At 44.8% G+C, this 12,759-nt stretch overlaps 1 protein-coding gene across 1 annotated transcript in view; it reads left to right on the top strand.

Moving 5' to 3' along the window:
* The window catches only part of HRAS (HRas proto-oncogene, GTPase), a 56,406-nt gene that overhangs the window by 14,598 nt on the left and 29,049 nt on the right, over positions 1-12,759 (top strand). The window contains exon 2 of the mRNA XM_018556037.1: positions 5,891-5,927. The gene's annotated coding sequence lies outside the window, so the exon portion shown is untranslated. The remainder of the gene's footprint in view (positions 1-5,890; positions 5,928-12,759) is intronic.

The raw sequence follows: 12,759 nt of genomic DNA on the forward strand, positions 1-12,759 counted from the left end.
AGTGCCTTTTATATCAGAAAAGTCTACACGTCTGGAATAGTTTTTGGTTGTGGACTTGGAGACTCTTTAATTGTGATTATTTCAAAGATTTATGGCTCCGTTCACAAATCTAACACACCATGATAAGAATACTTAATTTAAAAAATATATATTTTCATCTGAGTCCAGTGGGATTTGAAAACTAGTCATGTGGCTTGATTGGGAACCTTATCCTTGTGGTAAAGCTTTGGGGATTAAGCCTAATGTGGGTAACGCAATAGCATTGGTCCTTGCTACATACAATGCATAGTAGTATATGTTGTAATTGTATTTTTTTATTAATGCATGAGAAGGTAAGGCTAATTCAAGACAGCTAAAGACCACATGTGTTTTACCATACACAGGAGACAAAAATTGCTAACTTTTATAGCTCCCGCAGCCAGTAGGGCTATAATGAGACTTGTGGGCCAGTGCCTAGGAAAGCAGGGTCTGAAGGGCACCACCAAGCCTTAAAGTTTACTATATGTGATATCTTTCTTTTTTTTTTTTTAATTCTTTATTTTCAGTTTTACATTAGTATGAACAGTATAAATGTACAAACAAAAGAGTTGAGCAGTGCAATACAATATATCGGAACACAGCAGTAACACTCAGAGTGTCAATGGGATTGGATCATTCCACTGGTGCTATATAGTAGCTAGTAAATAGAGATCATGCACAATCGCCCCTATCCTTAGATGTGGTGCCATCACTATGCTGTGGAAAGTTTCATGCTAGCTATGACATACACAGATGTATAGAGTAACTAGATACATGCTATGTCGGCATCTCGGTGCAGTCAGCTCAAGAAGACAGGAGGAGTAAGAATGACGACAGAGAAGGATTCTGGAGTTAAGGCAGGTGGAGAGCAGGGAAGGTGTGGTCACAGTAAGGGTTGGCGTAGAAGTCTCACGTAATAGGCATTTGGTCGGGCCCCGGCAGGCGAGAGGACAGCGCTGTATCGGTCCCCTGGGGTCAATGCGGCAAACTAAGTTTAAGGATTCCTGGTTTCGTATCGTATCCCCCCGGTACGGTACCATGTCTCATACTACCATGAGTGCACCGTACTCCGGGGAGTAAAGGTACTCCAGCCAATAAAACCATGTTTTACGAAATTTGCCGTCTGTGTGGTGAAGTGCCGCGGTTAGCTCCTCCATAACTCGTGTTTCGTCCACTTTACGTAGCCATATTGTGACTGTGGGTGGGCTGGAGCTTTTCCATCTCAGCGGTATACAGGCCCTGGCAGCATTTACCAGGTGGATGAGCAGAGAGGCGCGGTACTTGGTCTTAGACAGGGAGGACCTGTGGAGCAACAGGGCAGCTGGGTCCCCATCCAGGGACACTCCCGTCAGTTGTTTTATAATCCTTGTGACTGCCTCCCAATAGTCCCTAAGGCTAGGACATGACCAAAAAGTGTGGAGGATAGTTCCCTCCGCCTGACCACATCTCCAGCATGTTGGCGGAGTTTGGGGAAACATTTTGTGTAATCTGGAGGGTACGTAGTACCATCTGGTCAGTATTTTGTACCCAGTTTCCTGGGTAGCAGAGGCAGTAGATGCTTTATGAGCAAAATGTAGTATGTAATCTTTTTGGTCTTGCGAAAAGGTGGTTGATGGGTCTCTCTCCCATTTTGTCAGAAAGCCCGGATTAGGTGTATGGGCCGTCATCAGCAAGAGGGCATGGGCTGTGGACAAACCATGGTCAACGTATCCGCCCACCAAACAAATATCCTCAAACGGTGTTAGGTCTGTGCGCGGGGGAGGGGAGTTGTTCAATTTAGTGAGGTAGCTACGGAGTTGGAGGGCCTGCCAGCGCAGAAGAAGAGGTGTACCTAGGGTGGCCAGTGACCTCTAGGTTTATGGAAGATTGCCGGGATAAGAAATGTCCCTGTCTAAATTTGTTCGCGGGTACGAGACGCCAGAAGGAGCCGTCCTCTAGGCCGGGCACAAAGTTGGGGTATCCCACCACTGGGGTCAGTAACAATGGGGATACATATCTGGGAGTACTGTTGGCGACTTTTTGAGTATGCGGATTGTGGTTCCCATGAGAGGATGGTGAAGGACTGCTCTAGGCAGTGATTGTGTCGCCCACAGTAGGCCCGCCAACGGCAGAGAGGAGCCAGCCTGTTCCAGTTGTAACCACCGTTTGTCTGAGGAGACGTTACACCATTGGAACGCCCTAGCCATGTGTACTGCTAGATGATAGCGGGCAGGATCTGGAAACCCAATCCCCCCCATGGGCTTTGCTCAGCCTATGTGATCCACGCGCCCACAAAAAGGATGTGAACTCTCTCCTCACCTGTTTCAGAAACGTCGTTGGGATATGCACTGGCAAGGTCTGGAATAAATACAGTAGGCGCGGAAGGACATTCATCTTGAGGACGCTGTTTCTCCCGAACCATGAGAGCGTACGGCCCGACCACAGAAGAAGTCCCTAAACCGGGCAGCCACATCCTCCGATTTAGTGAGTAAACTGCCGTCTCCACCCGCTATGGTTGGGATATAAGTCTGAACCCTGGCGTCTCTGAGTGCCAGGGCCAGAGATCTACTTGGCTTGTTGCCATACTCATAGTATGTTCTCTTAACCCTTACCTGTCTGGCTTTGATCTTGCCAAGAAGCAGATCTTCCAACTTTTGGCGCTGAGTCCACAGTTCAGCTTCCACTGCAACGGCCAACGTTTGTTTGGGGCGGGTCTCTAATCATCGAATTTTGGTCAGTAGGGTGGAAATGGTTTCTAGCCGCTCACGCTTCGCCCTAGAGGCGTGGGAGATAAAGGTTCCTCTCGTACAACACTTGTGGGCTTCCCAAATGGACAAGGGAGGAGATTCTGGCGATTGGTTCTGTCGAAAGAAGTGAGTCAGTTCCTGACTGATGCTGGTTGTCAGTATCGGATCATCCAGCAGGAGATCGTTTAGTTGCCAATGCCATGGTCTAGGGCCTTCAGTGTGAAGGAGTATACTCAGTAGAATCGGTGCGTGGTCAGATATTGTGAGAACGTCTATGGAAGTATGCCGGAGTCTGTGTAAGTCTCCTTGCCTGATCAGAAAGTAGTCTATTCTCGAATAGGTACGGTGTACCTATTCTCCAGGGAGGAGAATGGGAGGGAAGGTAAGTCAAGGATATGAGGGGAAAAGGGTAGGAAAAACCACCGGCCCGAGTGGGGAGGTAGCTAGTGAGACACTGAAAGGTAGGTAGGTGTAGATGGACACCTATCCAAGGTACAAGTAGCTAGAAGCAAAAGGGAGGAGAGACAAACAATACGATAAAAGGAAATACGTATTAGTATAACAACAGTATCTAACAGGATATAGCAATCTCGATTAATCAAAACAATATATTCTATAACAACCCTCAACGCAATATGCGAAGAGGGCACTTAAGTGGAGAAGTGTAAAAACAAGGGAGCATAGCGAGATACTCCCCACAGTGCCCACTCAAGTAAACTATCCCCATATCATAATGTGCGGATCAGTGGTGAACAGTGAGATATGTCAGCGGCCTCTCTACAATCGCCCTCTAAGACCTATCTATCCCCAGTCCCTCATGGTAAGCCCCCTGAGCAGGAGCAACCCCTCCCCAACAGGTATCAGAACCAACCAGCACGGCTTCTGACTCCCTCCGCAGACAGCAGTGTTGATGGAGTCTGTATCCAAACACACGTTCCCCCATCAGGTCACAGCCTCTACTTCGGTTAACTGCCCACTCGAACATATCCTGACTTCTCCCCAAGACAGACATCAGGGTCCAGGATCCAAACCCGCACCCTCACGCCTCATGGGCAGTGGGGTCTCGGCTCCGGTCAGGGTCGGAGCGGCGACGAGAGCGCCCTCTGCGAGATCGCTGTGATCTGGGGGCCGGTGGTAGTGTAGGCCTCGAGGCTGCAGGGATCAGGAGCCAATCAGGGATTTCAACGGGATCAGTGCCTAAAAAGGCAAATAATTCTGGTAGTTGGTCTGGCGTCAGCAGGACGAAGGTGGCACCGGCCTTTTGTGTCTGAAGATGGAACGGGTGGCCCCACTTGTAGGACGTACCAACCGAGGTGATTTGGGCAAGGAGTGCTCGCATCATGCGCCTGAGAAAAAGTGTGTGTCTGGAGAGGTCAGGCATTATGGTGATTACCGCGCCATCAAAGTCCACCGACTTTTTAACCCAGGCCTGCCGCATTATGGCCTCCTTCTGTGTAAAGAAATGCACCCGGCATAGGACGTCTCTGGGACCAGTGCGGTCAGTACCCCCTGGGACCATTGACCCTGTGGGCTCTGTCCATCTCTAAGTGGGTAGCTGGGTCACGGTCTAGGAGCTGGTTCAGTATAGCTTGTATTGTGGAACGAAGGTCAGCACCCGTCGTAGACACAGGAACCCCTCGCAGGCGCACGTTATTCCTGCGGTTTCTGTTTTCTCCATCATCCATCTTTAAATACAATAGTGCGTGGGCCTTTGCCTGCGTGGGCCTCCCCGATCACTGAGTTCAGGAGCGGTGGCAGATGGGTAGCGTGCACCGCGATCTGTGTGCCGTCTTCTACCCCCACCGGTGGCCGTAACTGGGGACTATCATCCGCGGCGAGCCGGGGGGGAGAGGGTCTCGTAGCAGGTGCAGACTGACCTGGGCCTGAAGGTCCCGCCATGCGGGAGTCAAGATGGCCGCCGGGCTCCGTGCTTCTGGCAGCAGCCGCTGAGGGTCTCGAGGCCGCCGGGGCGAAGTATCCGGGGATCGTCAGACGGGAGTCCTTCTGTTGTGACCGGGTCGATCTCCTGTCACCGGACATGGGGATTCAGGTTCGTGACTGCTATATATCCACTACAATGGGCACGATCGGGAGCAGAGCTCAGCACACACGCGACTCTACTGCTCCATTGCTTGGCCACGCCCCCATGTGATATCTTTCAAGTGTTCTGACCACCTGTGGTATGGGGTTCAGAAGACTCTTCAAATTTCAGAAAAGATAAAGCCATTTTTGCTTTCTCTTATTTGGTGGTCTGCACATTTGAAAAGTAGCTCAGTATTTGAAGCAGACAACATGTCAGTAGTGCATTCAAGTTTTTTTATTTTTAACAAAATAAATACATGGCCAAAGGGGCAGAGATTTATAGAAGGGTGTTCAGCTTGGTCTACTGAAAGCCACCTCACAATTTTAGGACAAGATACCACAAGAGTGGGTGGGGGAGTGAGACATACACATGCACAGAGAAAGATGAAACTAGATCTTGGTAAAGAGCGAGATGCAGACGGCTAAAAAGGGGCCTTTACTAGGCCTGGCATCTGGAGTTGCCTTTTCTTGTTGGATTAGCTTTATATCTGTATTTTATTTTGTGTACATAATATTGGTTGAACCTGCCCTTTTAATTGTGACCCTCGTGTTTGAATGGCACCCACAGCTAAACATCCTATGTAACAATCATATGGTCACAACCCTTTCCTCTTTGAGTTTATATTATAGAGTGATTACGGTATGTGAGCATTGTGCCTGGAAGTTGTACGAGGTTTTCTTGCTTGTTCTCAGAAACGAGTCTAGTCCTGACTTCATCCATCCTCGGTCCCTCAAGACTTTTATAATTAATGCCGTGGTAATCAGGTATTTTTACTGACCTTTTGAGACATGCCACTGAGTGTAGAAGACAGTGGTGGAAATATATATAGATATAGATTGAAAATCCGCTCGTCTGTGACGAGGAGCAGACAGTGGAGCCCGACGAGCAGCTTCCCGGGCCGGCCGTTGTAATTACACGGCCGGGCGGGAGCTTTACAGTCAAGCGATCGAGCGTCTCGAGAGCAAACAGATGGGAGGTGAAGGTTAAATGTTATTGTTCCTCCTAATTTCTGGTTTGTTGAAATCATCGTATCTGATTTAACAATAACATTTTATTTTTACAGGTCCAAGAATCCTCTGAGATTGCTCTTTGTGCATCAGGTATTATACTTTTTTTTTTTTTCATTCTAACGTGTGTGCTTTTAAATTCCAGTGCTAAATAAGATACTGACCTTAGCTATACTGTACTCTTGACTCCCAAAGTATGAGACACATATCAATGCTGGTATATGATAAGTTTAGAAAATGCAGGGTTGAGGGGACAACCAGCATTGTCTCTGTAAAGATCTTTTAGTCACCTGTTTTATGCTTAGGAAATGTACCCTAAGTGAGCCCTAAAAGAAGACAAAAGCACACAAGATTTGGGATCCACTTTTTACTTTAGGAACGGGGAGAGGAGTTGCTTTATAGGTCTTAGTTACTTATGGGCCATAGTTACTATGGGCCTGCAAGGTCTGCTCTAAAGCAGAGCTTCAGACAGATGGCTACATTTCCGGTCAAAATACATATACCAGAGTATGTTGGCCAAAGTGCTTATAATTTTATTCAACCAGCTTAGATTAGATGCTGCTGAGATAAGGGGGCATTTAGTTCCTCATCAAAACTAGACTAAGTCATGATCATACTAGTAAAAAATCACAAAAAGTGCTATCCGAAGATTTAAACATGCATATAATAAAATAGCCCTAAAAATATACATTATATGGTCAAACACTTGTGGGCACCCGACCATCACACCTATACTATATGGCCAAAGTATGTGGATACTTTTCCAAATTGAGTTTCCGAGTAAAGAGTACTGTTGATACTACAGCATACAAAGCCAATTGTGCCTTTCCAACCCTGTGACAACAGTTTGGGAAAGGCCATTTAATCTTCTGCTATTACTGTTCCCCTGTGATAAAAGCTGTGTTCATAAAGACATGCTTTGATGAGTCTGGGGTGGGGAAAGTCGAGTGGCCTAAATCGAGCCCTGACCTCAACCCTACTGAAAATCCATGAAATGCAAACCATGTCTTCTCATCCCATGTCTTCTCATCCAATATTGCTAACTGTGCTAAATGGACAGAAATTGCCCCAGGCAGACTCCCAAACCTTGTGGAAAGCCTTCTCAGAAAATTGGAGGCTGGTGCAGCTGCCAAGAAGGAAATCGGGGTGACTTCATATTAATGCCAATGGTCATATAGATGCGACCGTCAGCTGCCCACAAACTCTTGGCCATATAGTTTATCTCCTAATGCGATGATCATTAAAGTTGTAAAGTCCCAGCATATACTATCCCATTATAACATCACCAGTGCAATAGGAATACATACTAGAGTTGTTTCTGATAATGCAATCAAAGCTTAAATGAAAAAATCCCTATTGGTTCAGTTCCCATGCATCAAATGTGCATTTTGACGTGTGTTTGCAAAACAGTGCAATGATAATGTTACATTGTTCAGATGCTGAGTTGTGGTTCAGAAGGCAGGCTCTGTGAGTTGTGACACACGGAATTGATTGATATGGTTATTAGGGGTGGGATAGAACTTATGGAAATTCAATATAGAAATACATATTTATTTTTAGTTTATGACCATAGATACATCTGTTAGACTAGATTCACATCTACATGCATGCAGTGACACGTATTTGTGATATGTTATTGCATGTTTATTCCACATTTCACTGTTTTGGGCAACAGCAAAAAATAGATACTTCATGTGTGAGGTCCTTTTGACCCCTTAACAGGTCACCAAGGATCCCACAAATGCCTATTGCCCTCACATAGCAGTTTTATAGTTCAAGTCCCTTCAGCTTCTTAAATGTAATCTGCTTGTTTAATGGTTTTTTTTTAAAATGCTCCTTTCCTCCAAAAAAGCTTTTTGCTCCATCCCCCAATGAAGAGGAGTTGTTGGCAGCACAGATGCCCACCATTTCAGAGAGTAACTTCAGTGATGACATTTGAGCTATTGAATGAATTAAGCCTGTCGTTATCGTTCCCCCGCCCCCACCAATCAATCACAATTACTACTGTAAATAACTATAGGAAGTATTGCAGTTACAGCAGTTCCTATAGTTTAATTACAGCAGTAATTGTGACTGGAAGGGGGATGGAAATCAGTGCATCATTTATATAACAGTCAAACTGTCATAGCTGCCACTATTCTCTAACCTGTGTGTACCCTAGCAAGTTCTGGTGATTGTACAGTTCTTGGCTGTGTTCACAAATGCCCGACAAAGATCATCCCCTGTTGCAACCTGTCACCTTGTGTTTTTTTTAAATGGGTTGTGTTGTAGTCTGATCACTAGGTGAGAGAAGACTAAGGAAATGCTTCTTCCTGCCTGCAGTAGACTGATGGCATCATCTCAGCTAAGGCAAAATCACTTGTCTGGAGCTCAAGGACTGCTTTTATTAGGACTTTTTTTAAAATTATAGATGAAAAGGCTGTTTTTGAAAAAAATTATACTGTATACTGAATTTATGAATGCAGACTTCTAAATTTACTGAGAGGTCCACTTTGATTTAAAAGAAATACAATAGATCACCCTAATGTAAATCCATGTATCCCTCATGGGCAGGGCCCTCCTTACCATCTTGTCTTGAATTGTAATGTCTTCCTTACACTGTAAAGCGCTGCGCAAACTGTTGGCGCTATATAAATCCTGTATAATAATAATAATAATAGTAATAATAGTATCCGTGTGTGTTTTTAATGATTTATCAAGAATTTGTAATGACATATGTACACGCAGCTTCCATGTTTTCTCATGACATACTATACGGGCAGCTCAGTGGCTCAGTGGTTGGCACTTCTACCTTTTGAACACTTGGGTCCTCAGTTGGAGTTTGCATGTTCTCCTTGTGCTTGCGTGGGTTTCCTCCAGGTACTCCGGTTTCCTCCCACACTCTAAAGACATCCTGGTAGGTTAATTGGCTCCTGTCTAAATCGACCCTACGGTAGTATGTGTATGTATGCATGCATGTGAAACAGGCACCATAGATTGTAAGCTCCTTGAGGGATGGAATAGAATAGGAATAGGGATGGATATCAATATGCAACATGTGACGCAATGCATAAAACTGATGGGGCTATATAAATAAATACCAAGGCTCTGCTTCCTACTTTGCAGTGCTCATACAATGGTTTTACTTTACTGCTCCTTCCGGCAGTAAAAGTCTATGAGTCGCATGACTCATTGAATATCATGCACTGGCTGCTTCCCAAAATTTTTTAAGAAGTGAAGCAGAGTGATTGTAAATAGGGTCTTTGCTTAATGATAAAACCATTCCAAGAAAGGATGTCAAGCCCTGAATATTACTCACTACTGCAAAAGTTATTTTTGCTCACGGGGATGTAATTTGGCCAAGGGTTCATCAACTTTGTGTGACATAAGACTTCCTTAATATATATTTCATAATACTGATCCACTGTTGGGTATAACCGAGCACCCAGCGTGATTCTGCATTCTGGAACTCTTCTCTGTATCCCTCTCTGAGACAGCGGGGAGCATATAGTAGCAGGACTGACAACATCAGGCCTTTCATTTTACATTGCTCAGCAGGACCTTATTCTTAGACAACTATGTGCATTTGAATGGAAAACTCAACGTTTTACCAGAAAAGGCTGTGCTTCACCTGCTTTGCCTGCTGTTTAAACGCACCTCAATGGAACATGCTGCATCCAAAGATGCACTATGCAAAGGAGGGCAGACACCCAGTTGTCATGTACACAGCTCCGTTAAAGTCAATGGGTATTTGGTGAGCAGCATTTGATGTGCTTTTTAAATACACATAAAAAGCAGGAAAACACTTGTGTACGTGAGCCCAAATTTCATGTCCCCACAGCAATGCATTACTGGCACCTGGGCGAATTGCCAGTAATACCTGGGTGAAAAATCAACTTCCAGGCAGGTTGGGTGCTTTTTGTGGGGTGGACTGGTACATGCTCAATACGCCTTCATGAAAAACCCAAGGTTGGTGTTGGTTTATGAATGAGGTCCAATCTGTGAGGGCATGGTGAGCTTTTTCTTGTCATTTTTTAAGGGGATGGGTAATATGGATGAATTTCTAGTTTTGTATATTTAATATTTTTCTACAGAAAAGTGTAATAAAAACCGCGCATGTATAAAGTCCAATGAAAGTGCTAAACAAGGCAGTACCAGAGTTCAAACACTTTTTTAAATAATAGAATGAGTTCTCAAACGACAACACAGAACAGCCAATGCATTTCAGGGGCTCACACAGTTTTGCTGATGTACTGATTTTGGCTATACACCACGAATACTTCTGGTGATTTGTGCCAGCTTTAACTCCACAATAATACCTATTTTGTTTAAAGGGGCTCTAAACCCTCCGTTTTTTTGCCTATATCTACTGCTAGCAAGCAGTAGATATAGGCAAGAAGTGTAAAAAAAAAAAAAAAACCCGCTTAAAATCCCTTTAAACTTCCCTCGTTATCACCGCTCGTTCCCGCGCCGAGAATCAGGAACTGCTCGTACGGCCGCAAAGGATCTTGGGGCGGGCACATGCGCAGTTCCGATTCTCGGCCGGGAGACTAGCAGAGACGCAAGGTAAGTCTATGGACGCGTGCACCCGCCTGCAGACACCGCTGGATCGGAGAGACAGAGCAGTCAGCGCTGGATCGGAGGGATGTCACACCGCTGGAGGGACAGATGAAAACATGGGGAAAGAAGAGGAAGATCGCAAAAAGAGACATCATTTAAGGTAAGTGCTAACATTTACATTGGGGGGAGGGAAAAATTTTTTTGCCTTTAATGTCACTTTAAGCGCTGAAGAAGGGGGAGGTCTACAAGCTCCTGAAACGTGTTGGCTGTGTTGTCTTTTTTTTAAACCCCTTCTATTACGTGTTTGGATTCTCGTACTGTCTTGTTTGGCGCTCTCATTGTACTCTTTTATATATGCATCTTCAATTCTGGGTTCCCTTTTATGAGGGACATCCTATTTTTGTTGAGACCGGCCTTACTGGAGCCATTGTGGTTTATCATGTTCTGACCTGAATATTTTAATCCAGCACCTCACTTCTGCTAGTTCCAGATCTTAAAACCGCACATGGCCTTACAGTAATCATCTTCTGACTTTGTCTGTTTGGCATTTATGGTAGTGTTGTGTAAACATTTTAAGGTTTCATCCTTTTGTAACTGGCCTGTTGTGTTCCTGGTGTGGAGAAGGAGGGAGTATGACCAGGTTACTGCATTTTTGTGGGATGCAATTGTACTGGCACATAAAAATGTTGACTTTTGCACCATGATTGTTATCTTGAGAATGTGGATGAGCTGCCATTACCTGTTCTGATTTTGACCTACTTAGCTTGATGTCTTGAGTAGCTGTCCATTTTCTTAATGAATGTACTGAATGACCAGGTTTTTCCATCACTGGGTTTTTCTTCCCTGATGGCACGGGCGTATTCCAAGAGGACAATGCCGGGATTCATCAGGCTCGAATTGTAAAAGATTGGTTCAAGGGAGCATGAGACATGATTTTCACACAATTCCTAAAGTGGGTACAGAAAAATACCTTTTGGATCTGCCAGAAATACACTTAACTCCTAAGTCTTGTTGTGGGCTGACACCATACTGCATCTCTGTAGACTAAGTGGTGTCAGCTGTGCCCAATTTTCTTTTGCTAAACTATTCAAATCAACCCCATATCGTATAGTCCTAAACATAGCGACTAATCATCTGTAGTCCCAAGATAAGAACTAGGAGGACTATTTGGACTCCTTCCGATAACACAGGAAGTGTGCAAAAATCACTAGGCATCTCTGAATTTCTGACCTGATCAACAGCTTTTTTTGTTGCACAGAAATAACAAAACGCTTCCAATGGTATAATTACCAGACCAAAAGAGAGCAAATAAGAGAAGTTCATTGTTCGTGCTTGCATACACATTCCCCTGCTGCTGGAGCCATGGGAGGGATGGGCAAAGTCTGCTACTACTCCATGTCACTTAACTTTGTTACTTTTCTTTTTTTTACTTTCTTTGTGCACACATTTTAAACTGCACTGGATAGTTTTTACTTTTCTTTGTGAACTGATTTGGCTGGCTGATCTGTCTTGGTACCAATTACTACTGTGAATTCCGCAGTAGGGGTGTTCTTTACGGCAGGCGGGATTGTCATTGCTTAGCTCTACTATGTAAGCAATTACCCCATGGAATCAAGGGTTTGTGGACTGAACTGTTGTTCTCAACTGGCCCAGTTTGCCATACAGTTGCTTTCCTGCTCACCCTTCAGCCTTGGCCAACATCATCCCATACACAACAAAATAATTATAAAACCTTATTTTGGAGTGAATTGTAAATTGTTTGCTCATGTCTCTGTTAAAGCTGCCCACACGCTGTGATACTTCCTTCGTTCAAACAGCTTATGAGTGTTGATCAAGGAATTTCCTCTGTATTAGTCGTATTCTACCAGTGGCTGCCGGCCGCTGTCAAAATACCGGAACAGAACCAGTAGCTCATTGGCTGCCTGCTCTATTTGTTAGAAGATTTTCCAACCAGCTCCTTCGATCAGTTGATCGTGACATGCCGGCCGAAAGGTTGCTGACAGCAGCACCCACTGTGCAAATTTCTTGATGAACCGGCCGAAATTCGCCTAGTGTACAGCCAGCTTTAGACCACCTTCAAGTGCATCCTCTGAATATTGACATTCCACCCCTACCCCTCAGAAGCAAATAAGTGATTATAATTATGTGCGGTATATTATCCAGATTGGCAGTTTGCAATGCTTAGTTTGCCTGGGGTCAGCACAGTGGTTTTATTTAGTACCCTCGTCAAGTTTTGAAATGGGACACATCACTGAGATATATGATCTAGAAAATAACTGCAGTGACCAGCATGTGTGCTGAATTTTAAAGGCTGTCTGGGAGAGCTCAAGCTGATCCCATGCTAGTGAGGGTCATCTCTGTACTCCTGGGGACACTTAAGGCAGCC

The sequence above is a fragment of the Nanorana parkeri genome, unplaced genomic scaffold (genome assembly GCF_000935625.1).
Source record: "Nanorana parkeri isolate BGI_ZX_2015 unplaced genomic scaffold, ASM93562v1 scaffold222, whole genome shotgun sequence".
NCBI classification, from domain to species: domain Eukaryota; kingdom Metazoa; phylum Chordata; class Amphibia; order Anura; family Dicroglossidae; genus Nanorana; species Nanorana parkeri.